Below are 27,320 nucleotides of genomic sequence, written 5' to 3' on the forward strand. Positions count from 1 at the left end.
TTACAGATCTTTAATTGTTTTATTTTTGATATCGCGCGTTTTATTTGTGATAAAAATTAAGTTATAGAAATTGGATAAATACTTTCTGCGATAAGGTAATACGAGATAAAACAGAGAAAAGATGGTGAAATCTTATAAAAATAGATCGAAAATGTAAAAAGATCGTCGAAGATTATCTAAGTTTAAAGAGAAAAGGAGGAACGTTCCATTAAATTTTCAATCTCTAAAGTTGATTTTCGCGCGGACTGAATTTTGCACGAAGGTTTTCGAATCATTTCTACACGCGATTTCGTGCGAAACGATTACATTTTCTTTTCAGTTACATCATGAACGACTTACGATCCATTCTACGTTGTATTCAACCGTGTCTAACAACTGACAATGAAAAGAACACAAGAACATAAGAAGGGAACACAAGCGAGTTACACGCGCATACAGAAGGTGGGGTGTCACAACGTTTTTGCCTATTTGCTTAGGAAATCTCCATGAACTCATAAATCCTACAAGAAAAAAGGGATCGTACCAGTATACCGCTTCACAGGCATTTACGTGTGATGCCTTTACCGGGACGTTCCATGTAACTCTCTTGGAGCGCGCTACAAAGAGCCGTGACGGATCCCGGAAAGGAGCGTGTCAATTCGAGAAACGGTCTCATCTTTTCCGGCGCTCGGGATCTCGCGTGGCTGTTGTAGCACTGTAATTATTATGACGCGTGTACAACAACGAAGAATTCAGGCTCTCTATTCCCTCTCAGTCTGTCTTTCTGTCTTTCTCTTTCCCTCTGTCCGTAGCTTTGTACTGCTAATTATTATTCGTGCACGACGCTTGACTCCATGGTCTTGTCTCGACCGACGCTAACGAGTCGCGTTCTCCACCGTAAATGAGAGTGCGCCTCGCGTGTACCAAAGCGTTCCGCGACAATTATCGAGACCATCCGTTGTCGGCTAATCATCAACAGTGGCGAAGCCACCGAACCCGATAATCGGTAGAATAATTCACTCTGCCGTAAATCGAGACCCCTACATCTGTCGTCGCGTCTGCGATCTTCGATCGAGTATTCAATCGTGATCCTCCATAACGGATCATACGGATTATTTCGTTTGTTTGACGCAGGAGAGATCTGACGCTACACATTTGTCCTCGTAATCCAATTGTCACTCCTCTGCGAACCACTTGTTGAGAACACTGGAGAATTGTAATTAAGTGCTATTAAATTTTTGTGTTCTGTTCAATTTCATCATAAAATAAAAGATACAATACCTCTGTCACTTCTTGTTAAAGTATCGATTAAATGTCTGTATTATCAATTACGTTTATTTGTTTCTTCTTTCATTTTTCTATTAAAACATGTAATCAGTTTAATTTAATTTACAGTTAATTTAATTGTCAGTCGTGAGTCAACGTACGTTTCCACTGAAAAGTTGAATTGTACTTATTTCCTTTGTAAGACTGACAAGAGAGAGTTATTGATGAGTTGAAAGGATCGTTTCACTTAAGGACTAAATTAACATCGCTGTTGGAACTGAAGAGAAAGTCACCCTTGCTTTTACATTGACTGTGTAGGGTCGGGGATCGAGAATTCCTTCGAGTTCCTTCCTCCTCGTCAAAAGAGGTAGCCTCCGTACGAAATTGCGGAACAATCCGAGGTGGAAACTTTCGCAACTTCATTCTCCACTTCCGTTTTTTTTATCTGGTGCCCTTTTATGCAGTGCGCGATCGATGGACAAAAAATTTCCTTTATGAGGAGTTAAGAGCGACGCATAATTTATCCGTAAGGCGATAAGGCCTCGCTTCTCGACCGCGCATTATCATACAGCCTCGTTACGTATGCGGAGGAATATTGCATGAAACATTCATAGATATATACGCGAATAAACAAGACTTTTTTCGCGGTCCCGCAGTCGGGCGAACGAGCTAGCGCATCTCGCTACTTTGCGAAAAACCGTAGCCAGACGCACAACGTGCTTGTTTTTTCGTCGGGATAAAATGTATAAAGAGCGGAGTTTAGCGCGCATGATCAAAGCCGCGGCGGGGAAAAAGCAACCTGGAAAATACACTTTTTTAATTAAATTGCGTCGGCGAGCCCTTTTGAGGAAGTTAGGAGTCTCGGTGATCACACATCTCTCTTTTTCTTCTTTCTTCCTCCCTTCGTACTTCCTCTTCTCTCGTTCTCTCTTTCGCACTTTCCCACTCTTGTATTCTTTCCATTCGTACCATTCGTTTTATTTACCTGTATAGGTGTGGTATACGCATCGTCAACGTGCAGTAAATTAAATGCGCGCGTTAAAGCCCGAAAAACCGAGGCAGGGACACGGCCGGCACGGGCAGTCAATAGCGTTTCGAAGGGAAAGCGATTGTGCGATGGCTTTATAACGATCGTTGTGTCAATCGCTCACTCCATGCAGCAGAATCCGCGCTAAAGTATTATTTCAAGAGCGGCGAACATCGAATACCTTCACGGCAAATTCTCCCGATATTTAGGACGGCATATAATATCACGCGGAAATGCCCCAATTGTCTCCGAGATTCCATTTTCTAACGCGTGGAACGGTGAAGACGACAATAATTCATGCGCAGCGTGTTCAATTCGTTTCAGAATCACGCATGGCGAGATAAAGAGTTTTGATTAATTTCACGTTGAATTTATAATATTATTACAGAAATACAGAATTTATAATACTATTACGTTCGTTATTTCTGGACAAGTAAACGTTGATTGGCGCTTCGGCAAACATTTTACTTTCGAACGTTAAAAAATAGTTCGGAAATGTCGAATAATGAAGATGTGAGATACGATTTACATTGAAGCACCATTTAACATACAGCGGAAGTGTATTTAACTATCTCGTACGAATTAATTATCACGCGATGCGATACATTCGACGCGTTCGCGTACCTCACCTCGGGCGTAATAATAAACTGGATTCGTGCTTTATTAAATGCCATATTAATCGGAATATTCTTTATTACTCATTTTGCATCTTCCATTCTTACAGTTGGATGGAACGAACATAATAAACGTCGGAATTCGACAATTTCATGTGCATACTTGCTCGTTTATATAGTACGATTTCACGTAATCGTGACTTTTTCTTACTTTAAAAAGCGCGGCACCGTGTCGCCGATGAGCTCGGGACTGAATTGGGAAAGTGAATTAGGTTCGCAAATCGGAGGTTCGCACTCGGCCGGCCTTTGTGCTCGTTTAACGCAGCCCGCCACGGGAGAGAGAATCGAGCTCGAAATTCTCTGCTTGCCGCTGTCCGTGTTCCGTATCGTCGATATCGATGAAAAGGTTCGAACTGGCTCGACGGGCGAGAGACAAAGACGCGAGCGCGCGTCGCGAATTGCTCGGAGCGAAATATACAGGAATGCGTTACAAAGTGCACGCTCGCCCGCTCGCTCGCGCGAATACGAGGCTGCATGCCGAGCGCATCTCCGATCGCATCGCTCCACGCTCGTAACTGCTGTTCGGACTCTCCGCGAGTGAAGGAGTGCCCCCGTGGAAATACGTCGATTCGCCGCCGTCGATGTAACAACTTTCCTTCACGCCGTTTCACGTTCGCGGAGACACGATCCCGGGGAACATGGAGGAGGTACATATATAGTGAGACCGGCGGAAGCTCTCGGCGAATTTCGAATTTCGATGCTGCGGACCGCGCGAAGCGATCCTGTTCCTGTTTTCGCGATAATTGGAACCACGAAAATTGCTGCGAGCTATATTTCTTTTTCGCATACCCAACGGTATGCGATATGGAACTTGCCGATCTCGCAGTGCACAGTCCGATGATGGAATGCTAAACAAGAAAATGCGTTAACAAGGGAATTTCTCTGCTTTAAATTGTAGTTTTTTTCTTTTTTTTATAAAATTTCAATTACATTGCATCTGCATGGATGAAATTTAGCTCATCTTGATGATGCATGTTATTCGTACTTTGATCCCTTACTTGATCTCTCTGCAGGATAAAATTTGAAAAAATCGAAATTTGGGAGAAATATTAACAAACGATTAGGCATATCTAGAAGGCACGTGTAAAACTCGAGTCCCCTCGCGGTAGAAGAAGCGGATTCCCCACCTCTAAGCTCAAGAAGTCAATCCGATTCCATGAGATAAGCGGGAACGCGGCATAACTCTTTTCTTATGAGCTTTTTTCTTTCACACACGCACGCACGCACACACATGCGCGTATGAGACAAGAAATATATGATTTACACCGCTGTCCCCTCCGACCCAACCACCGGCTCATTTATCGCTCGTAACTGCCGCGTGATAGCGGAGGGACCCCGATCCGCGCGATCCACGGTAATGCCGTGTCCACCCAGCAATATTATGATTCATCGGCGATGCGGTCATTGTTCCATCCGCGCGTTTCTCCACCGCAACCTTAATCCGAAGATCGAAGATCGGCGAACGGCAACAAAAGCGACGGAATTGTTGTCGGGACCACGGCTTTCGTTCCGAAGAAATTAAAACTCGCCTCGCGCGCCGCGGAGAGTTTCACCGGAACCGGAATGGGATATCCTAGGCGAGTCGTCCATAAGTCGTTGCCGCGCGATCCGAGTCGAAGTCGCTGCGGCCGAAGACGCGACGCAGCGCGAGTTGTTGGCGCCGGCGGTCTCTCTGTTCGGCCAAGTATGGTGGCCAGAAAAGAGGATGAGAGACGGAGAGAGTGAGAGAGAGACGCGTGATGCTTCGACAAGAACGGGCGGAAGAGGGAAGAATCCCCGGGAGGAATTTAACGCATGGATGAAGCCGTACAGTACGAAGAAGAGGGACGTGTGCGCGCGCGAGCGTACCGGTGCACGCATACACGCGCGTTCACCTGCACCATGCAAGAGACGCAAAGTAAATAACTTCTCTCTAGCCTATCTCTATCGGGTCCATGGCGCATCCATCTCTTTCGCGCTCCCTCTCTCTCTCTCTCTCTCTCTCGCTCGCTCGCTCCGTCAATCTCTCTTTTCTTCTCACAGGCGGACGCGCGCTCGCATGTCCCGCAGGCGGGTTTTGAAACTTCTAAGCGGATTTCGTCTCGCCTGCTCGTCGGGTAGCGACGTGCACGGCCGTCAATCTTGCCTCGTGTAAAATTGGGCATTATTGCCCGCTACGGCGCATTGTGTACCGATGTGTGCGCCGGGAAGCATCTATACGTGACGGCACGCGAATGCGTCCAGGTGCATCTTCCTCCCGCGTGTACAGTGCACTGCGCCAGGGGGATGCGAGCCAGCTGAGCTTCTCCCTTGCTTTGCGTGCCGTACATTTCGAGGGTCGCACGGATCGCGAAAATTAGTACGTTCACCCCGAAATCGCGCCATCGAACGTTCCTAATGATGCGACGAGTCGGGATGCCAGGGCTGCGCCGCTGCATCGGTCTCGAAATAGGGGTGCCGAAGATGAATTGTTGATTTCTCGATAAAATCCCGGGCAGCTTGTGTCTTGGGAAATCTCGAGATAAATTTCCTCTCGAACGTAAAAACTGTATTTTTCGCTTTTCTTTGATCTTTCAAAGTTGTGCAGTCATTACGGAGATACATTTAATGCGCTCGGACTCGATTTCCAAGTTTTAACAACCGCTACTAAACGAACTACTGCTGCTGCTGACAGTTTTGCACTGGTATTGACTAGTATTCATCGTCGGTATTCGCGCAAAATTCGCGCTGTGTTGCAGAAAGATTCATCTTGCATTGTCAGAGAGGATCCAATTCTCTCTACACCTTCGCTCGATATAACTCCTCTCGTACATAACAATTAAGGATTCGAATTATCACGAGCGTTACAATTGTTTCTTGTTACAATTGGCTTCGAACTCCTCTACCTGGAAGCGCTTAATTTCCGTAAGTGAGATCCCTTGTACGGAGGTCATTAGTCGTACTGGTGTTAAGTCTTCGCAGCTTGTCGAGTGTTCATTACGCCTGCAACGATAACTAGTCCGTTTACGCTCTATAAACCGAAAGCATCATCTTTATTGATCTTCCTAAATTGAAGAGCTTGTCTCTTCAGACCTGTCTTAAATCCATATGTTAGAAAATGCACGAATTGTGTCGTGGAAGGCTAGAGGAAGTTCTGTCATCCGTACCTTTCCGATAATACGATAATAGATTAATGGATTAAATATTAATTAATGGATTAATTAATAGATTAAATATTAATTAATGGATTAAACGGGGATTACCGTGTTACAAAGCTCTTGAAAGTTTTATATAAAGTTGTATATAATATATAATCTGCATTTTTAATTAAGACTGAAATTAAGTCCTACAATTGTGATGAAATATATAATGTTCGATATATTTTTGCACTTTGTATGTGCTTATCTAAAAATGACAAACAGTAATCGTTACACAATTTATTTATTAATATCGATAGTGCAAAATGTTAAATCTTGAAGAAATATTTGGTATAATAATCTGATCACTTATTATTTTTTTATCTATTATTTTATTCGACGAAAATACAAGAGTCATTCTGTGATTAAGAATGCGACAACTGCGTGCGATGAGAGAATTTTTTCTTCTTGAAAATACTTTGAAGAAGTGTGCCAATGTGGATACGATCGCAGGTAGAGCTTCTAGTTTTCGTACTCTCCGATCGTACTCGCTCATCGGGATCAGTGTGGCTCTCCAGATCCTTGTATCTGATCCGTAGATCGTGTAGATTAAACACAGTCTCTTCGGAAATGTCTACTTACACCGCTCTTTTACCGACCTTTTTCGTGTACCACTTTATTTGACACTCTCCTTCGCTCTTTATTAACTCTTACTTATTTTGAGTATTGATGAGTGTAATTCTCTTTTAGTTTTAGAAATCGTTTAAGTTTGTAAATATCGAGATAGTAAAATTTGTTATATTTTCTATTTCACGCACTTTCGACAGTTTATACGCGTCCTATCGCGCATCGAACCGGAAACCAGGTGCATCGCAGTTTCGTAAATGTCGCATAGGACGAACTTGGCGGAACAATCGCAGTTAAATTAAAGGGAATGATATCCGTAAGCCATAATCGGCCATTCTCGCGGGTTGATTCCGCACCCAGTTTCGCCTGCCTCGAGCCAAGCACGGTGCAATCGTTCGAGTGCAGCGGGTGGTTTTCGCATTGGCGACCACGAATAGAATTCAACGGGAATTGGAGATCATGTGGCACGATGCACGGTAAGAGTTTTATTACGCCGTATCGCTTGACGGAGGGATCATTACCTGCCAAACCTTCGTGATTCCGAAAAATCCTCGGAGAATTCCAGATTACTTTTCGGTCTGAAAAATCATTTCGCTTTTTCAGCTTCTCCCTTCAACAAAATTTCACTTTTAAGTAAACGCTCGATAATCAAGTATTTTCAGTATATCCTTAAAGAAAGAAATTATTATTCATTTGCAATAGGTGCTATATTACTTTACAGTCCATTAATTAATATTTCGATTAACTTTTTGCAAAGAGAAGAAAGAGAAAGGAGAAATTTTAATTCCTCGAACGTTGCTTTCGATCCCCGAGCTCGAAAATCGAACCGGACATATCGTATCTCGACTCGCGCGGACGAGGCGGAGCGGATTCGCGGAGCGGATCGCGACGATGGGGCGCGCTTCGCGCGCGCGTTGCCTGCCATTGCCTGGGAGAGAATGCCACGGCAGCGGCGCGTCCCACAACAGTTTGCGAAAATTACTGCTGTCATTTGCCGCCGGCTTTGTTCTTAGCCGCTGCTGTGTGCCGGTGCACGTCCGTATGCGGCCCCGCGCGCGCGTGTGATGCACCGGCGTTACGATGCACCACCGCCGTATGATGGATGACACGAACCTGGGTGCAAGAATAATGGCAGCTTCAGGGGGCTCGAGGCACTTCTGAATACGACGGAAAACTTTATTACCGTCGCCGCGACACGAATTCTCGTGGAACTAATGACAGCGTGTTGTACATACCAGCGTGTTAGCCTTGGAATTAGCAAAGGACGCCGGGGTCGCGCAATTTGCCCCCGTTTTTACGGCTATTAATAGCTGACTGATAACAAATAGTAGATATGGTATTAATTACAGAACGCTAATTACTAATTATTGACGGGAAAAGCTGATAAATAGCAGTTAATAGGAAAATAACCGATGGCCGAAGGTCTGATTTTAATAGAGATAGTAATGTGCAAAATGCGTTACATAATTGTTTAATACCCTCCTCGTATGCAGCATCGAGCTGCTTTTTGTTACTTTAGTGAGATAATGAAAATTTAATATCGGAAAATGTTTTATACGTTAAGTACTGAACGTGTGGTCACCTCGTCTTCCACCATATCTCTATAGGAAGAATATCTCGTTAATCCCAAAAAGCGCCCGTAATGAATAAATTATTTGTCGCGAGTGTTATTTTCGAAATATCAAGAACAACAGGTGGATACGCTATCCGATTTAACACCATAATCGTTTTAGCTGTGGAGAAAAGCGTATAAATGGATTTCATTATTTTGCATTGTTAGCATATTTATTACAGTTGTATATGTGTGTGTATGTGTGTCGCGTACTAGTTTTCGAAATGAGTAATCTTAATGTAGCGTTATCCGGTTTTAAATGAATATTAAATGACGCTGTTGGTCGAAAATGAAATAATGGAATTGGTTCACTCGATTTAGCGCAAATAATACCCGACGTGATAGGCAAGGCAACCCGCTTATGAAACTGATGAATCGATTCCACAGCGAAGCCCGAACAAAAACTTGATCGACAACCACGTGGAGAAAGGAGAGCCCGAACACGAGATCGGAAACCTTTCCTTGTCGATACTCGAAAAATTCTTTCCGCGTTATTGAAAAATTATTTAAAATCAATTTTAGGATACTCTCGACGCAAATTTTTCAGTGCATGGATATTCGTAGTGGAATTTAGTGGTAACTGTCTTTCATAGCGTTTTTGTTATAGAAAGAATTAAAACCACTAATTATCTTATCTGATTTAATTCTAATTGTTTCTTGCAAGCTGTAGCTTCTTCTTTGAAGTACTCCCTTTCATGTATACTACAATGTATACGTATGAATATGCATGTATATGTATGCATGCTGCATCGTACATAAAAATAGATAGAAAGGGAGATGTTTAACCCTTTCGTGCCAGTGGAAAATAGAACCATTTTAAAAAAAGAATTATACTTGTTCTGGATGCAACGCGTATCACGGGGAATTACCATAATCGTCCTTTGTGTGATTTAAAAACATTTTATTTAGTCATTTGGCTAATACATATGGCTTTGCACACATACGGTTTTACGTGAAATAAAGTCTACGAAGCAAATTTATGAACTCGTTTCGATTTACTGAAACGCGCAAGCACATGTCGTCTAAAAGGTTCCAAGCTACTGAAAGGTTCCGCTATCGTACTTTTCCTTGGCAACACGATGGGGCTCGCGATACTCCCTCGCGCTCTGCCCGAATTGCGCAGCTGCGCTCGATAACGGCACAACAAAATTTCTGCATAGGTCCGGTGCGCACGGCGGGCGGGGGTCACGGTGCGTTGCACCCGCACGCATACGAACCGTACGTCCCTGATGCCCCCCGATGGCATTGTGAGCGAGTATATGCTCGAAGCAATTTCCTATCCGCCTTCCTGTGCCCCCCGTCTGTCTCTCTCCGCGCAATTTCTCTCGACCCCCGTTCCGTTCCCCATATACGACCACCGATATCGTCCGTACGTTCCGATCGGCTGTGTTTCGACTTAATTGCTTCTCCTGGGATATTACAATATTATCGCCGCCTCGAAGATACGTATGAATCTTTGGTGCGTAACAAACCTTTTCGTAATCTCGTTAGGGCGAGGTTGACGTCTTAAGGTTAATGCATTAATACATTAAAAAAATATGCGTGAATGAGTTTTACTGAAGAAAGTTTTATTAGAAGCTGAAAATAATTAGTACTCAATTTTACTAGATTTTTACAATTCTGCTTCTTCTGTCCGTTCGTGTGCACCTTTATTTATAGTATTTAATTTAAAGAAAAACTTAAAAAAATGACTTTAATATCGCCGTCACAAAAAGCCTTGACGAGCATTTTATAATTATCGCGAATTATAATATTTATCGAATGAATAATACAGAATATATAAAATAAAAATGTGGAGTATAATTATGTACGTAATGTCATAAAAATTCCGTACATTTTTGGGGAATGTAAAAGCCGTTTTACCGTAATTGCGACGATTTTCGTGAATCGTACGAAAGAGACGAAAGTTAGTACATTAAAGCATTGCATCAGTCGCAAATTGCGTGAGTGATTTGCAGTCGCGGTTCAGTTCAGCATCACGGTGTATCGCGAATATAGCGCGAAAGAGGGAAAACGTGTCAACGCACCATGGGGAACGTTTTATCGATTTATCCATTATCCGTTGAGTGATCTAACACGACGTCCGTCCATTCGTTAGCGCGGCACAACCTTCGCGATTAATTCCGATATCTCGCCTGACAAAACCAGCTTCAATTAAAAGCTGTCGCCGGCATTTTAGTTGCGCCACGCGGTTGCCTGGAAATTCTGTTATATGTATATGTACCAGTTACGTACAACAGTTAGCAACTGTCCGCATACACAGCATGTGTTTTTGAAAAACTTTCAAGCTGAAGGAACTAGAAAAGAAATTACATGATTATATTGCCGTGGAAAAATTTTGGCCTCCTAAGACAACAACAAGTACAATTTTCGTGTTTGCATATTAGGCTCGTTTATAATATTGTTTACAATATTCTGGAAAAACATTATTTATATCCATGAGGATCCGCGAGAATCGTGAGCATTCTGTAAAAGCCTGTCTGTAAAATTGAGAATTGCAGGAGACGAGATGCGAGAGACCATTCAATAAATTTTGAAACGGTCTCGTCTTTATTGCCCGCGTTATCATTTTCACCGTCTCGCTTTTACGATCATCACCGAAGAATTACCCGCATTCTCAAAATTATTTCAAAAGACATTAATTTCGATACCTCTTAGCTCGCGATTCTCCATCACGCAATATTTCACCTTCCGCTTCCACAATTGCCGATCCGCCTGCGGAACACAGAAACACGGAACGCGCGTGCAGTATATAAAAATCGTCATATGTCGCTGCTGTAATTTAAAGCAATGCATGTTACAAGACCCGAATGCGCCGCTCATACTGTTCATAACGCTGAATCTTTCATCCGCCGCGCACACGCGGCGCAACGTGCGAGATGCAAAGCGCGAGACATTTTTATTCCCTTCTCGCGTGTCGCGTTCGCTCGCTGGCACCGGAATCAGATTAGTAATCGTGAATCGAACATGTGCTATCGGTGCATACATCCGCACGTAGCATCGGTGTCAGAGTCTATCGGAATGTAAAATAAGAATTCATGGCATTGGAATCCGAAGTGCGAAATAATTTAACGCTGCTGTATGCGTTACCGGCGTTACGCGATGCATTAACAGAAGCGTCACGCGTATCTCAAAACAGGCATGTTACATCGGTAATCACGTATAGCACTCTCAGACTGCAGCACAGAGCTCACTCTGCTTCCCTCTCTCTCTCTAGCTGTCCTCTTCTCTAATCGAGAGACGATCGATAAACTAGGCGGACAAAATCACCGAGTTCGCACTATCCTCCATGTGCGCGAAACGAGCCACGTTGTTTGGCACGACGACGCAGAGTCTAACATCGCTTCTGCACGACGCAATTCTCAGCCTGCCACGGTGCTCGTAACGAAAAGGGGAAAACTACACCGTACCCCACGTATCCACGTTTACGGCCTTACCCTGTTTAGCAGGTCTCCCACCGCGGACGAGTGTAAAAAAAAACGAATCGGAGTTACGAGCCGTTTACGAGCTCCCGAACTTCGCGAGTCAAAGAATTTCCGCTCTTCGGCCTGGACAGAAACTTGAATTTTTTTTACAGAAGGTTTTACACATTTTTAAGTACATTCTGTCCTTCACGAAAAAAATTTAAACTTGTGTCCAGAACTGCGGGCACGAATTTTTTAACTTGCAACGTTCGGGGAAACTCATAAATAACTCGAGTAATTTCTCATTCTAAGTTGTCTGTATCTCTTTTTTTCTTGAGGTAAGCTGAATGGAAATTACAATTTCTAGCAAGCACGTAAAAGCAACCACCAGATATAGGAAGATGTTAAAAAAAAACAACCAAGACATAGTAGAGATCATTTAGCAGAGTGCTACTCTGTACAAATTGAACAAATAATTTTTTATAAATTAAATAAGCGTTTTATTCAATACGGCTCTTCAATACAGATCTTTAATACAAAAATGACTTTATAACTGAAACGATTTTTAATTTTAATAAGAAAGCGATTTTTTATCAATTATGTGCTTTGCATGAATAAAATACGCTAATTGAATTTTTAGCACTTTGATCTTTTTTCCAATAATTGGAACTTTAAATTTTTCTAAGTTATTGAAGCAGCGTAGATAAAAATATTGTATGAATGTATGTGTGTGCCATTGTAGAGCGCGTTGTGTACGATTACGCTTAAGAAGATTTATATGTGTGCGGACGGGAATGTGTGAAAGGTGTTAGGATTGCGGACAGGTGCGAAATTAGATAGCGGGGGATTAAGACGTCCAACTATTGGCACGTGCCGCAAGAATAACCGAAGTTTGCTGGTGTGCGGCGTTTTAGCGTGTCCTTCATCGCACGGATCCTGTACGCCTGGCGCGTAAGTGTTAATAGAAGCTATGTGCTGTTCCATTAAAGAGACGAGAAGGTTCCCCTTGCAAACCAGGCAGTCCCCTAGAAATCAAGTACCGCTAGTCTACCTGTTACGTAAAAAACAGCGATCCCTAAAATACAAAGAAAATTAGCTTCTGTGTTTAACAGCCTCTAAAAAAAGAGCTAACGTTTTATGTGATGCATTTTCTCTGCTAGTCAGTTTCACTATCGTCTCGATTTATTTTTCCACAGATATTTCTGGTAAACGAACGCATCAAGTTTTTAAAGCTTTCTTCGGGAGCTTGGTTTTTCTGACCCGTCTGGTTTTTTGCATGCCAAGCTATTTTTTACCAGTTTGTTTGAACAGATAATGTATCGTATATCCTGTAACGTATAAAACTTTTACAAAATTTTAAAAATGTCAAAAAAAGCGAGGTATGTACAAGATGTATTTAACATCAATACTAAATAAGTTAAATTTTAACACAATACTAAATAAGTTAATTTTTTAATTAAATAGCTAAATTAAACTAAATAATTTTAAATTTACAGTAATGAGATTTCTCTCACTATCCTTTTTTGGTAATTACAAAGATTTCAGATCTGGTATACAGTCATGAAAGTTTTTACAGCTTATTTTCGTGTGCACTTAAAAACAAAAATAAACATCCGTAAAATGTTAAAATGTGCGAATGGATTTTGTTGATCGTCGCTAACAACAAGCCAAAAATAGCGAACTGATGTAGAGTCAAGCAACTCGGACATAATTTTCGATAATGAACAAACATGACTGGTGAAAAACAGCGTCGTACAAAAATACATACACATACGGCGTATTCTCGATTACTCATGTTTCATCCTGTTTGCGGATCCTATGCACAAATGTAAATTGCTAATGACTAATGATGAAGATGAGGAATAACGCGCACGAACAAAATGATTCATTATCGTGTCCCGGAGGCAAACGAAAATCGCACACTATTTACGTAAATGCATTAAATGCCCACTCGTAGGTATCGTTGTGCATGTATGTATTATGCATATCGCGAATAAATTACAGTTATACAGTAATGTTTGTTCGTGCCTCAATAAAGTACGGTATATGCTTTGGATTGCCCGTGTTTCTCGATTATTCGAGCCACCCTCCACCCCCAATCGCCGTGGATAATGGAGAGTGTGTTGTACATGTGTTTCCGCGTGTAAGCGAATCATATTTTTGTTACGTAGTCCTGAAATATAAAAAATATAATGATAAAACTTGATAAAAAGGATTAGTACAATCAGATTACACATTTTTAGCTGATAAATATTAAATTTGTCATACATCACGAATATCATCTTTTTATGGTTTTTTAATGTATATTAATGTAAAAGCAGAGTTTTTTACTCTACTTTTACATTAATATACATATAAGGTATTTATGAGATAAAGCGGTTTATCTTTGATCCTAATTTTAGATTATATTTCCAATGAAACAGGAAGCTTCAACTTTGCTCTTGTATTTGTTATTCTCCAAGCCCTGTTTTACATTTCGACACTCATCGACGAAAGCAACAGCAAAAGGAAAAATCCGCGCGATAAGAACACCGACACATAGGTTTCGCCTGTACGGAACTTATCCGTTCAGAATAAAATTCCGAAAAAGGAGAATAGACCGTGCACGCATGAGTGTGTAGGTGTGTACACGCGCGTGTGTATACTCACGTAAACACACACCAAGGCTGGCTGTCGAGCAAACCGCTGCGAGGAATCCTCGAAGGGTATACGGGGTTGTTATCAGCGCAGGGGTAAGCCCGCGTACGGACTCGGAGACCGTTCGGGACAAAATCAGAGAAAAAGAGCGCTCGCTGCATGGTCGCCCGAGGGGAATGGTTTTTCTGCGGGTGGAAAAGCGGAGTGACCGTGGTTCGGGCCACGGGAATACAACCGGCTCGAAGATGCTCACGGAGAGAACATCTTGGAGAAGCGGAGGAGGAGCGGAGAGTCGGTACTTTCGGTAGTACACGGCACTCCAGCTCCACTCAGTTTCCTCATTAAGCAAATCTCAGGAGGAGGGAGAACGAGCTTCCCGGTTCGTGGATAGAACTTTTCGGCGATAAGCCCGATGAACACACGAGAGCGTACCCTCATCCCGCTTTACACCGGGTCGCTTAATCTTTCTTCAAAAGTCCACGCTTTCCCTGCGCCCGCTCCGCCCTCGTCGGAGCGTATTAACGCGTGCTGTTAAAACGGCGAGCGTGGCGGGTCCACGTCCGTCTTAGCGGGGATCTTGATATTATGTAGGCCCGTCGTGTTGCGCGTTCCGTCGCGGCTTATAAATAAGAATGAACTGCGTTAGTATGCGTATAATGCCGCGTGGGATCAGCGATATCGCGCCTCCTCCACACGCGCTTCTTATCGATTCGCCGTTCCCGATGTCGTCGGATTCGAAACGCCAACTCGCGTTGATCTCTGAGAGACGTCTTTTGCGTACGGAAAGGAGAGTATAATTAAATGCGAAAATGCAATATCTTTTTTGTACTTTTGAATGAGACTGATCCGTATCTGTTAATGCTCTCTGGTATTTCTTTGTGGAGTATTTTATGCATTTGCAATAAAATTTTGAGAGCGTTTACTCGACTCTACGCGGGATGACTCGAACGATTTCGAAATCGTGTACGCACGTTTCGCGAGGGCGGCAATTGTTTCAGGGGAAGCGTTATGTCCTTGGGGTAATTGATTCCGGATCTCTGGTCGCTCTCAGAATTACTTTTCCTTCTGCGATTCCACCTTTTCTTTCACCCCCGTCGATTTCTGATTTTAACGCTACGACCGTTCGATGCTTCGCACGTCCGCCGCTCGTGCGAAATTCCGCCGCGAGCTTCTGCGGTGTGAGCAAACCGAGCCACCGTCCCGTCCGTATCGATTTCAGTTTTACGGAGCGCGCGGAGCGTTAGTGGCGAACGCTCCGGCTTCAATCGCCCGGCTCGTGGGCTGATTTCAATCGAGTCGATCCGAACCGCTGATTAAAACGACCGTAGGCACGCCGACCGGCCGGATAGGAGTGCATGCACCGGCCTGGATGTATCTCGGCGAGCCGACTATCTCGTCAATGAGATAAAGCTCGGATGGATTAAAGGAAGAGCCGTCGCGCGAGCCCGGTACTATCGGCGAGCGGAGGGGAGCCGGAGGAATCACGGGGAACATTCAGCGGAAGGGGAGATAATAGGGGGACGAGGGATGATGCAGGAATCCGACTCGCGAATGCGTTTATCTCGATCCGCCGAGGTCGCGTTACATGTCCGCCGCTGAGAAGCATTTCATCAACGTCATTCGCCCGCAGCCTCCTCTTCCCTTTCTCCCTTCTCTCGTTTCCTCTCCTCTTCGCCATCCAACCACCGTCCTTGCCATCCGCCTCTACGTTTCCTTTCGCCTTTTGTTCCATTCTTTCTCGCTCTCTCGCTCGTTATCTCACCCCTTCCCCCTTCACTACTCTTCTCGCGTCTCGTTCCGCATCTTTCTCCATTTGCGCGCGCTCTCCCCGTCTGCAGTCTTCTCTTCCTTTGTGGACCGTCTCTGCGCGATTTTGTTTTCCCTCCGTTGATCTCTTTTTGCTCCCGCGCGACGACGTGCCGAGCGCGTAACGTTTCCTCGCCTTTGCTCGACGGCCGCTCGACAGTATCGGGGCGTACGTGTTTCGTTTAAGCGAGAGTCGGTAGACACAAACGACGACGATGAGCTCGCCTGTGACGGTTCGTCGGTAGGTACTGATGTCGTGACGATTCATCTCGAAAACGAATGGCGTCATACATCCCAGCTGTCGTATTCGTCAACTCTTCGGGTATCATAAATGATCCCCATAGATTTTTATAGCGAGCCATTATAACGACGAGCCACTGGAGACGGAGCTATGAAAACGTTAGTTATTGCCGAAGAAAGTGGAGTTGAGTACTAACGATTGCATGCCTGATGTGATGATACGTTATTTGTATCGGATAAAAGAGGATTTTTAAGATGAGACAGGATAAAAGAGGACTTTTAAGATGAGACAGGGGTGAAAGATTTTTTAAATAAAAGTGCAGAGAATATACAGGGTGGCCCATTTAAATTTATACAGTCGATTTTTTAAAAAACTAAAAGAGATACGAAAAAATGTTTCAGACAGACATGTCACGATTTCGAGGGGGACATAAGATGATACCATTGGTTTGACCTTGAACAGTCGTTTGAAGGTCACGCGAAGATCACCTTCAATTTCTTAAATTGAAACCCCAACTTTTTATTGCAGATTCTTATTCTCCATCGAAAAGTAAGTAACTTTTGTCTGAAACATTTTTCCGAAAAATGTCATCTTATGTCCTTAAAATGTCCTGAAAACTCATCTTGAAGATCATTTTAAGGACATAAGATGACATTTTTCGGAAAAATGTTTCAGACAAAAGTTACTTACTTTTCGATGGAGAATAAGAATCTGCAATAAAAAGTTGGGGTTTCAATTTAAGAAATTAAAGGTGATCTTCGCATGACCTTCAAACGACTATTCAAGGTCAAACCAATGGTATCATCTTATGTCCCCCTCGAAATCGTGACATGTCTGTCTGAAACATTTTTTCGTATCTCTTTTAGTTTTTTAAAAAATCGACTGTATAAATTAAAATGGGCCACCCTGTATATATATATAATTTATATATATAATATAATGTTTAAGCATTCATTTAATACGTTATTATTGCTGTATTTATAATAATAGATAAATATGCAAAATCTGCCGTCAAACGTAATCATGAGATTTCAAAAATTATAATTTTAATATAACTACACGTACACGTCCGCAATATACATGTATTTCGCGTTTCAGGTCGCGTGCGATATAATCGTGCAATTTTTTCGGAAGTCGACGAAAGAAATTTACTTTTGCCGGTGAATGCGCAACCCTTTTTTTTCCGCGATCTACCTTGACGATAAGACAGTCTCACACACGAGTCTCGCTTGTCTAACAGGAAGATTGCATTCAGTGCGAGCGCGAGATGAGAGTCGAGCGGCCGCATTTAGCACTAAATGGGCGGTGAGAATGTCGACTGATGAAGCATTTGCGTGTGGTGCTTTTTTCGCACAGGTGAGAGAGCTGGCATAATTATGACCGAACGAATTGTTGAAAGAATTAAAAGAAGTCGTTGAAAAGTTGACAGCTCATATCTGCCGTTCTCCACATCAACGCACGTGTCATTCCCTCTTCGCAAATTGAAGAGAATACATATCCAGTAATTAAATTACTCCAATATTATTTTGTAGCAAAATGCAATTTTTTGTTATTATTTTAATCCTGTATAGCTAAATTGATTGTTTCACGGGTGAATAAGTCCACACGTTTTTTCAACTCTTCTTCTGTCTTCATCATCTAAATGTATTCTGAAAACATCGCCGTTCTCACTCTCGAATCGCCGTGCGCAACTCGGGATTATGGCAGCACATTGAAACAATTTTGTTCCCCAATACCGCAAGTAAGTACAATACCGCAAGTGCACCGACGTGCGTGTATCGCGAGGGGAACAACACGATAATCACGACGAGTCTCCGTGTAGAACAATTATTGCGGAATTAACCGCGTCTCAAGGGCGCGGCTTTATCGAATTACGTTACGCGGCGACGCGATTATTACGACATTAATTTCGTTTTATGCGTCCTGTTGCAGGTCCAAAGGCGCGGAATAATCCGGAGCAACGACTCGCTCGCCTCGCCTCCTCCACAGAGGAAAACAATCCCCCGTTATTAGACGAGCGGCGAACAGCACGCGACCGTAATAAGGGAAATCGCCGACGCGAAAGAAACGTAAGTACCAAATAGCGGATCGTCATCCTCTCTTTCCACCCTCCGCGTGTTCCGCGATCTTTTGACAATCGTTCTCGAAACGTGCTTTCGTTCCGCGCCACCTCGATGGAGGAAACTCGCCGTAACTTCGCCATTCTCTCTCTTTCCTGTTATCCTTTCCTACCGGGAAATTCGATGTTAGTTCTCCGCGTTGGCAGTAAATGCAGAATACAGCGTGCCTCGAGAGAGAACCTGAAACAGAATTATCAGGCTGCTCGCCCGAAGTCGGCACGGGAGTCCAAAAAACGCCTCCTAGGCTGGCTCTGCCTGATTTCTGTTGTCTTGCGGTTTACCATCGACTATCGCCGGCATTACTTCTATACTTAAATTGCTCTCCGCGTGCGCAGCTCGTAATTATGATTTATACTCTTTCCCCGGTACTATCTACTGCAAACATCCTAGAGTTTATACATAATAGCGCGAGTTGTAATATACCGTTGCGGTGAGATGGTGCTCGAGACTTCTGTGTCTATCATTCATCACGGTGCGCTGCACACGAACCAATTAATCTTAATTATACATTCGTATTGCGGTCGAGCGTTTGAGAAAGAATCATCACCGGCTGCCTCTGGGAACGTGATGGCATTGCTTTTCCGTGCGACGAGTGCGATTCGGTAAATACGAATCAATATTAAAGTCGCGGAGAAATACAGCTCGAAAAATTGCGATCGTCTCGTTGGCTCTTGTTTCGACGTCGAAATGCGGCAACCGAAGTTAAATTTTTGAAGCCACTTGCGCGAACGCGATTTGCCTCTCTATCGGCGCAATTTTTGCAATACACTTTTGAATACTCTCTCGCCATCGCTTACGTCCGGACACTCGACGAGCTTTTCAACGAGCTAGAATAGCAGTCGACGTGAAAGGGCAAAAGAGACGGAAAAAGAAAGAGGAAAAAATAAATGGAGAGGCGGTGTGCGTGTTATCGAACGAGTACGCCGATGCGTCGACGCGGAATCGACATTCCAGCTATTACGTGTGAATTTTTATACGCCGGACGGAAATTTGGCCTGGTCAATCTTGCGGAGGTTTTCCGGAAAAATCAAGATTCGTATACGATAGCGCGCACTTTGCGGAATAAACTTTCGACGGTTTTAAGAAAATTGGAAAACGAGTGGAAGCACTCGGCGCAGCGTGAGCTATCCTGCATTTAGAAACAAAAAGCTACAAGATTAAAGAGAGAACGTTTGTTATACTAAGAAATTGTGTACCGGAAACTGCAGTATATCGAGTATCAGAGAACTACTGCCAACGGCAGACGTTTCCGTTCATTAGGGATGTATAAGCAACTGAAATTGTCGAGTACGACAATTTCTGTTCTTTTCATGTTGAATTCAACTTGATTCTAGCTCAAATAAAATTGACGAACTCGGTTAACATGATCGTCTCCGGCCACGCTGAATTTTTCGGTTTCTCTCGGCGAGCAATTGAATTTTCATGCACGCCGAGGCAAACCTTCGGCGTAATCGCCCGGTTATTATCACTGCCTCCCCCTTGTAGAGCCAAATAGAACCAAAAAATAGCCGGTCAGCGGTTCTGACCGCGTTCGTAAAAGGGCAAAAATTTCAAACCGCATTTTCGGGCCCGTCGAGACCGACGTGTACGTTAATAATTGTCTTCGGAGCTTTAAGACACCCTCGAAAAAATTAGGTAATTAAGATGGCTGCCGCGCTGCGTCTCACCGCACGCCCCGTTCTACCGCTGTTGTGGCTACCTCTCCACCCTGGTCCTCTGCCCCTTCGGTCGAGACCAGGTTTTTATCACGTTGGATGCCGCAACCGCTACGATATTGCATGCCGGCGGAATTTTGATGTTCTGTGTGCGCCGTATATGGGTACGGGTGTACCACACTAGCGCCTAATTCCACGACCCTTAACGGGTACCCAGGGGGCAGGAAGAGAGGATTGTCCCTTAGACCCGACGGCGGAAAAAACCCTGTGCCATAATGAATAGTAAAACATAAAAAATAAAGTCATTCCGCTTTTTTTTCTTGTTCTAAATGGAGTCATGCAGACTCGCATCGCCTCGTACAGAAGCTTGAAATTTATGATACCTGCTGAGAGCCAAAACCATTAGGTAGCGGAGAAAGTTGGGTAGTTTTCAACACCAGGCAGTTTCGGATAACAGTCTTTCCTCGGGTCAGCTTCAAGTGACGTATTGTCGTTTTTCGAACAAAAATCGCTGTATAGCGACTGCAGAATAGCTTTTGTCAAGAAAATACGGCAGCTCAGTATTCATAAGCAGCGAAAAAAACATTGCTCAAGTCTGTTTCGAAAGAATCAAATTGCAAATAGATGTTCTAATAATACTCTTGACACGAGTGTTAATCAGGTATTTACTGTGTTTGAAAGAGCAGTGAAACGGATACGACGTTACCATCACCAAGAGAGCAAGAACTTTTAATTGAACAAAGAATCCACAACTCAAAGGACTGATCGTAATTTTGAAACCCTTCAATATCCATCTTTCCTCTCTCTGATATTCCTTTATTCAATATTATTGGAAGACCGAGAAGAGTCATCTTTGGTATCATAACGAAGTAAGAAACGGCGGTTCTTCCGTTACCGCAGCTGCGATCGAAAGAGGGGAGAAAGTTACTCAAACCAGTACACAAACGCGGAGAAAGAAAGAGAGAGAACGAAGAGCCCGGCATTAGAATTCTGAAGGATGCCGAGGTGGATTTCGTTAGATCGATGAAGATAAGTTGTTCAGTCTCCCAAAGATGCCGGATAAGGGGATATGGAAGAGGCGAAGATGGAGCGAAGATACACCGGTAGGATGTATGTCGAAATCATCACCATCATGATTTGCGTGATGGTGCTCCGTTCAGGGGAACCAGGAACCTTGGACGTCGCGATCCCGGGAATGTCTTGGACCGGTAAATGACGGGTATCGAACGAAGATGTCGGGGTGTTGTAGGAAGGGGATTGCACGAAGTATCGCCTAGGGCGAAGGAATCGCGAGAGGGTGCGTCTCTCCCGTTACCGCGATAACTGGCGTGATTCCAATGGACAAAGCGATCAGGGTGGCAAGAAGGGCCGGAATGGAGGCGGTCGCGACGACACCCGAAAACGGGTCCAGTCATTCTCGAAATAGGCACCTGGAATGTCGGCCCTCGGCAGAGCTGTTCCCTCTGTTCGACTTGGCTGTCGTGTCAACCGTCTCTCTCTCTCTCTCTCTCTCTCTCTCTCTCTCTCTCTCGCCCTCCTTTTTTACTTTGTGGCGTCTTGCTCCTTAACTATGCGCGCCATTATCCTCGACTATCATTAAGCCTTGACTGTTGTGGGGAAGTTCCGATAACGTTACTGACTGGGAGGTTACATATAGACCTAATGAAGAAATGGCGGTACGCCTTATGCTAATGGATTGGCAGGCCACTTGGATTTTTGGCTTCATAACGATAAGCTTTATGATGATAACGGAACGAGAATACGACGTGAGATTATGAAGCAATTAGAAATGCGGCAAACTAATGATTTTCGGTTTCGCCCCATGATTGTTCAAGATCATTCTTCACGAGAATTTACGTACTAATGTCGTACATATCGCTGACAATGATATCGGCAATATCTAATTTTACCTCAGACATCATTCGTACGGAATTAAACTCTCTTTCTTGGCATGAATTCGTGGGAAAAATGTTGTTTCATCTGCTAAAAGACGAAGAGGATGATATCTACGGCGTTAAAACGCCTGGAATTAAAAGTCTTGGTCTCTCTGTTTTCTTTCGCGCGATCATTCTCGCGCGACGCTTTGTCTCTGGGAACAAGCAAATATCACGGTACGATTGCACTTCCCGCGCCTCTTGATGGCGCGCAGCAGCGAAACTGAAGAAAGAGACGGTTTCGTGCGATCTCGGAAGGCGTACCAAGATAGAACGGAACGGTGCGGGCCGGTGGCGAAAGGAAGCGGACGCCAAAGTGTAGAGGACGGGGGCCACCGAGAAAGATACCGATGGCATTTAGTAGCTTCGCTCGGAGAACGTTTTAGATAATGACCGGGTGGATTACCGTGGGTCTAGACGAAGGAGGGAGGGCCTCCTTTTCCTCTCGTTCGATTCCGCCGCGCCGGTGCGTCGATGCCCGGCCTGAGTCGGCACGGACTCAGAAACGGGAGAGCCATGAGAGAACCCGGGGAGAACGAGTAACAAACGACGAATGTCGGGACTGCGAGAGAGAGGGAGAGGAAGAGAAACGGAGGAGACGATCGACCGAAGCGTAGGAAGAAACGAAGATAAAGGTGGCCGGGTCGTGTCCGCGGCGATAGCGAGCTTTCATTCCGGAGCATTATTCACGTCGTTTGCCAGGCAAACGGACGAGCCGGAAAACCCGCCGGAGCGAGAAACATTGCGTTTTCGAGTGCGTCGTCCAAAAAGAGGAGAACGCGACGGGTGTGTGTTTTTTTTTCCCCTCCCCCGTCCGGGCATCCGTGACCGGCGGCGGCGGGTGGCGGCCGCCATCGGCGACCGGTGAGTACCGCACTCGCGCACTCGCGCGTTCGCTCGCGGTGCTCGTTGCATCCCGCCGCTGATCGTCACTGTCTGGATTTTTCTCTCTCCTCCGTTTTTGTCGTCGCTTCTATTTGAGCACCTTTTTTCGGTCGCTGGTTGCGCAACGAGAATGCAGTGTATGTATCGTTTGCGAGAACGCCAGATTGCGCAGAGAGAGGGGGGGTTGATATGGATGCAGAAAAGAGTTGACCGGTGGACACAGAATAGTCTGCTAAAATAGATGTATCTAAATATTGAAAATTGTAGAAAACACTTTTTCTTCTTTTTTCCTTATTTGAGACATGATATTTTAATTATTCTAATGAGACGCCATAGCGAAGAAATTAAGTTAAAGCATTATGATGTAATGAATCGTTATAATGAAGAAAAGTTATAAGGAAAACCGTAATTGCTTTAATCAGATATTACGATGGAGAAATATTTGTAAGTATTTAACGTCATAATCATTCTAATGAACCATTATACTATAAAGAAATTTATATTATTTACCTATATAACGAAATGAATAAAGAAATATCTAAATGTTTTTTACAATGGTTTTTTACATGCATTTATACATGTTTTTCTTTATCGAGATATTGTTTTCATATTGTGAAATATATGAAATATTTCTAGAGTTGAAAATGAAAAAATGAAATAATTGATTAGTTATTTCGCCTGATATATAATATTATAAATTTTATGTGATTACGCTGCACATCACAAAATAGATAATTAAGCGAACGATAGTTATTAAATAATATAAATCACATTAATGTAAACATCTTCCTTAATTTCGCATTATATTATATATTTCCTCTAGTACAAATCATGCATCCAGATTGAAGTTTAATTAAATTTAGATTGAAATATAATGCAGGACTATAATATGAATGTCGAATGCGTGACTATAATATGAATGTGGTAAATTTCCGGTGATGAAATATGAAATTTATCATTTACATTGCTTTTTAATACTTCCATAATCACCAGTAATCTTTTATCTTGGACAAGTTATTACGTCGTATCCATTCGAGCAACTGTTTCAATTAGTTCGATCGAGCCTAAAATTCCAGTTCCGTGCATAGAATTTTCACGAGATTACTCTAGGGATTATCCACGTTCGGATAAAGTACGGGATTCTTCTTTTTACTCGAGCGCAACTGGATATAATCACCGCGCGCGCACGCGGTATATGAATTCGCGCGCGGTTTTATTCATGCCGCTCGATAAGAGTTCGACGAAGCTTTTCGACAAAGTGAATCGCGAGAGAAGCGATAGGATCACGCGCGGTGGTAGGTAGATTCGTAGGCCGACGCTTTTAGAAAACGGGGACTGCAGTTGTATTAGTATTGGAATTGCACACGCGCAGCCGGCAATCGCATCGAAACACCGGTTACGTGGACGTGATAAAGCCGCGGTAGAGTCACAAGGGTGGTCAACAAGTTCATCCGATGCCCACTCGACCTTTTTTAAATACAGTAGAGCGGGGTAATTAAACGTTTGCGAGTGGCGTTTTCGAAGAGAGAAATGGAGAGTACGGACGGGAAATAGAAGTTAATCCCAACGTGACTGTTTCCAAAGAGAGGGAGAAATAGAGAGAAAGAGAGCCACCGAGTGTCGCGTGAAAACACTCCCGACTTTAACTGGGAAGAACGTTGCGAAACGCGAAGCGTCGTCGTGGATTAAAGTAGCGAACGCGCAATAAACGTTTACAGGTCTAAACGCGCACTTTTACTTAATGAAAATGAGAATGAAGCTCTGAATGAAATTATTTAGAAGATACATTATTTCGCATAATTACCGCGCACAGGACGCAAAGGTTTAACGGACACGTGGCTGTCTTTTCTTACATATTTTTCCAGTTTCCATCGTATATTTTGAATTTTCTTAGCTAAATTAGCATTTTGCTGAATCATAAATTAATCATGTACCTTATAAAGTCAGGTGATCATTTTGGATCTGTTTAATGTTATATCAAAATATTAATTATTTCTAGATACTTTTTATATTATGTTATTTCTTGTTCCTTATATCGCGATATTTATCTCGTTATAATTTGGTTCTAACTTTGGTCATTAGTCTGAAATAGCAGGAAAACTGTTGTGTCACGATTGGCAAGCGTATCGAAGGCTATTTTTATCATTTCATCGAGGCGATTAATCGAGCATGAGAAAAGCGAAACTGTAATGCAGTTTGCATCGACGTTATCAAACGCGAATATGCATTTTGCGTGTCGCGAAACATTTTCGATATAACGCAGCATGACGTTGCGTATTGGATCGTCCAATCGAAAGTGGCGATCTCAATTCGAGGCGACAGCTGACGCTTCTTATACGTTCGGCGTATATTCGCCGGTCGATATTTTCCGGCCAAAATATTGTAACCGAGATTAGAGACTAGACAAAAGTCATTAATGTCTCTTAAATATATTTTCTAAATTGCCATTTAAATTCTTTATTGCACCTGGAAACTGAAAGCTTACAATTCTTATTCCGCGAGCTGTTAAAGCGTAATTTTTCATGTTTTGACACCGTATCCACTTGGAAATTCTCGCGACGAATTAACTAAATAATTTTCCAGTCATAATTTTTTAACAAAAAGAAAAAAGAAAGAAAAAAAGAGGGAAAAAGGTGTACGTTTAGAATCATAGTCCGGCAAAACGAGAAAAATTCTATTCCGCCGCGCTGACCGCGCGCTAAATCTACCGCGTCGACCGTGTGCGTCGTACCTCGTAAAACTTTAAGCGCACCCAGCATTAAATCCGAAATGTCTGCGCGTTATTATACGAAATTAGCTCCGCGCGGCGATATTAGGCGGAAATATAGTTATAACTTTTGAGCGAGCGACGACGCCGGCGTCGTCATTGCGGCGGGCAATAATTTGCATACCGAAATTGCGACGTCGCGCGTGTTCGAAGTCGCGTGTCGCCTCATCTTCTCGCAGCAACATCGTAACCGATCGTATACGCGCTGGGAGCGCCGATATCAAATCGAGAATTGTTCTCTTCTTATGTCGCGTGAAATTATTGTCACGCGTAACTCTGTTTTTGCTATGCAATTCCAGTGTTTTTCACGCGATACACGCGATGAAAAATTGTGCATTTCAGCGCTGTTGTAATTTTCTCGTCGCAGCTTCCTCGCATAGGAATAAACGTTTCCAGCTGATGTCACGTTGCGAAATTTGTTGTTAACCAATGGTACGATGCTTATTACTCTTCTTACTTTACATTCCTATATTATATACGTTGCATTGTAATTATAAATATTGCATCCGCACATATTTGTTTATCAGCAAAAGAGCTTTTAATAATAACATATTTCTGAGGTTGCTATCGTAACGTCGAAATGATAAATGATAAATTTCATATTTCTCTCCGCGAGTACACCCGCGAAACGTTATTTGGCTGAAGTGGAATTGGAATACCATTTTGTTAGTTTTCTACCTGATGAGTTACGAAATAACACACCGACAAAGATGCTCTGCATCGCGGCGGTCCGTTCGATATGGGGCTAGGTATCGTTTATGGTAACGTGTCGACTATGGCGAAAGTCATGTCTCCATTTAAGTATTTAGAAAGTGCGGACAGGGTCGTTAGTGAGAAACGAAGACCATTTACAGTCGTAAGCGATCCATCGCGAGATTACGTTCGGCACTGGCAAGAATGCTCGCAATTTTTTGCCTTTTCCCACACTATAAGTCGAGAAGGACACTTGCGTCATCGAGCTCCCTTCTGTCCTTCCTCTTGATGCTTGCAATCGAATCGCCTCACCATGATAATCGATTCTAACGGTAGGTAACCCGGGATAGCGCGTAATGAAGGGACGAAGGCGTTCACCGTTCGTCCACCGTTTCAGGTTTTCTGCTTGTCATTGCGTGAGAAAAAGTGTGACGTCTCCGTGATAACATCAGCCAGAATTTGTACTCGTCGAGAAATTAAAAACGTACATTCCTTGATCTCGATACAAATCGATACTACCGTGTGATGCAATGCTTCGTGTGTGGCGCCAGTAAGAAGCTTCATGTTGGAGATGCGATGTGATGCACGCCTCACACTGTCGCGGTAACTTTGCGCTACAGCATCGCAACAACAAAAATCTAATACCAAACTCCTTGGCAAAATGATTGTATGTTGTATAAACCGACGGCATGCATTTGTTGCGTATAACAAGAGAGAAGTTCTAGTTACTAAGAAATGAATTCAAATATTGTCTCTTAAATAAATATAAGATGCAAAGTGTCTAACATCACGCATTTTCAGGATTTCAATATCTTTAGAAGCAGTGGTAAAGGAACTTGTTTCATATAAAAATTGATTTTGTGAAAAATAAATACAGTGTGTTATTTTAATCCAAATT

General features: G+C 43.3%; 1 protein-coding gene across 1 annotated transcript in view; it reads left to right on the forward strand.

Annotated features, from left to right (window-relative positions):
• LOC105277904 overlaps nucleotides 1-27,320 on the forward strand; it is a 121,548-nt gene that overhangs the window by 64,298 nt on the left and 29,930 nt on the right. Inside the window, exon 3 of the mRNA XM_011336634.3 lies at nucleotides 18,301-18,437. The gene's annotated coding sequence lies outside the window, so the exon portion shown is untranslated. The remainder of the gene's footprint in view (nucleotides 1-18,300; nucleotides 18,438-27,320) is intronic.

The sequence above is a fragment of the Ooceraea biroi genome, chromosome 1 (assembly GCF_003672135.1).
Source record: "Ooceraea biroi isolate clonal line C1 chromosome 1, Obir_v5.4, whole genome shotgun sequence".
NCBI classification, from domain to species: Eukaryota; Metazoa; Arthropoda; class Insecta; order Hymenoptera; family Formicidae; genus Ooceraea; species Ooceraea biroi.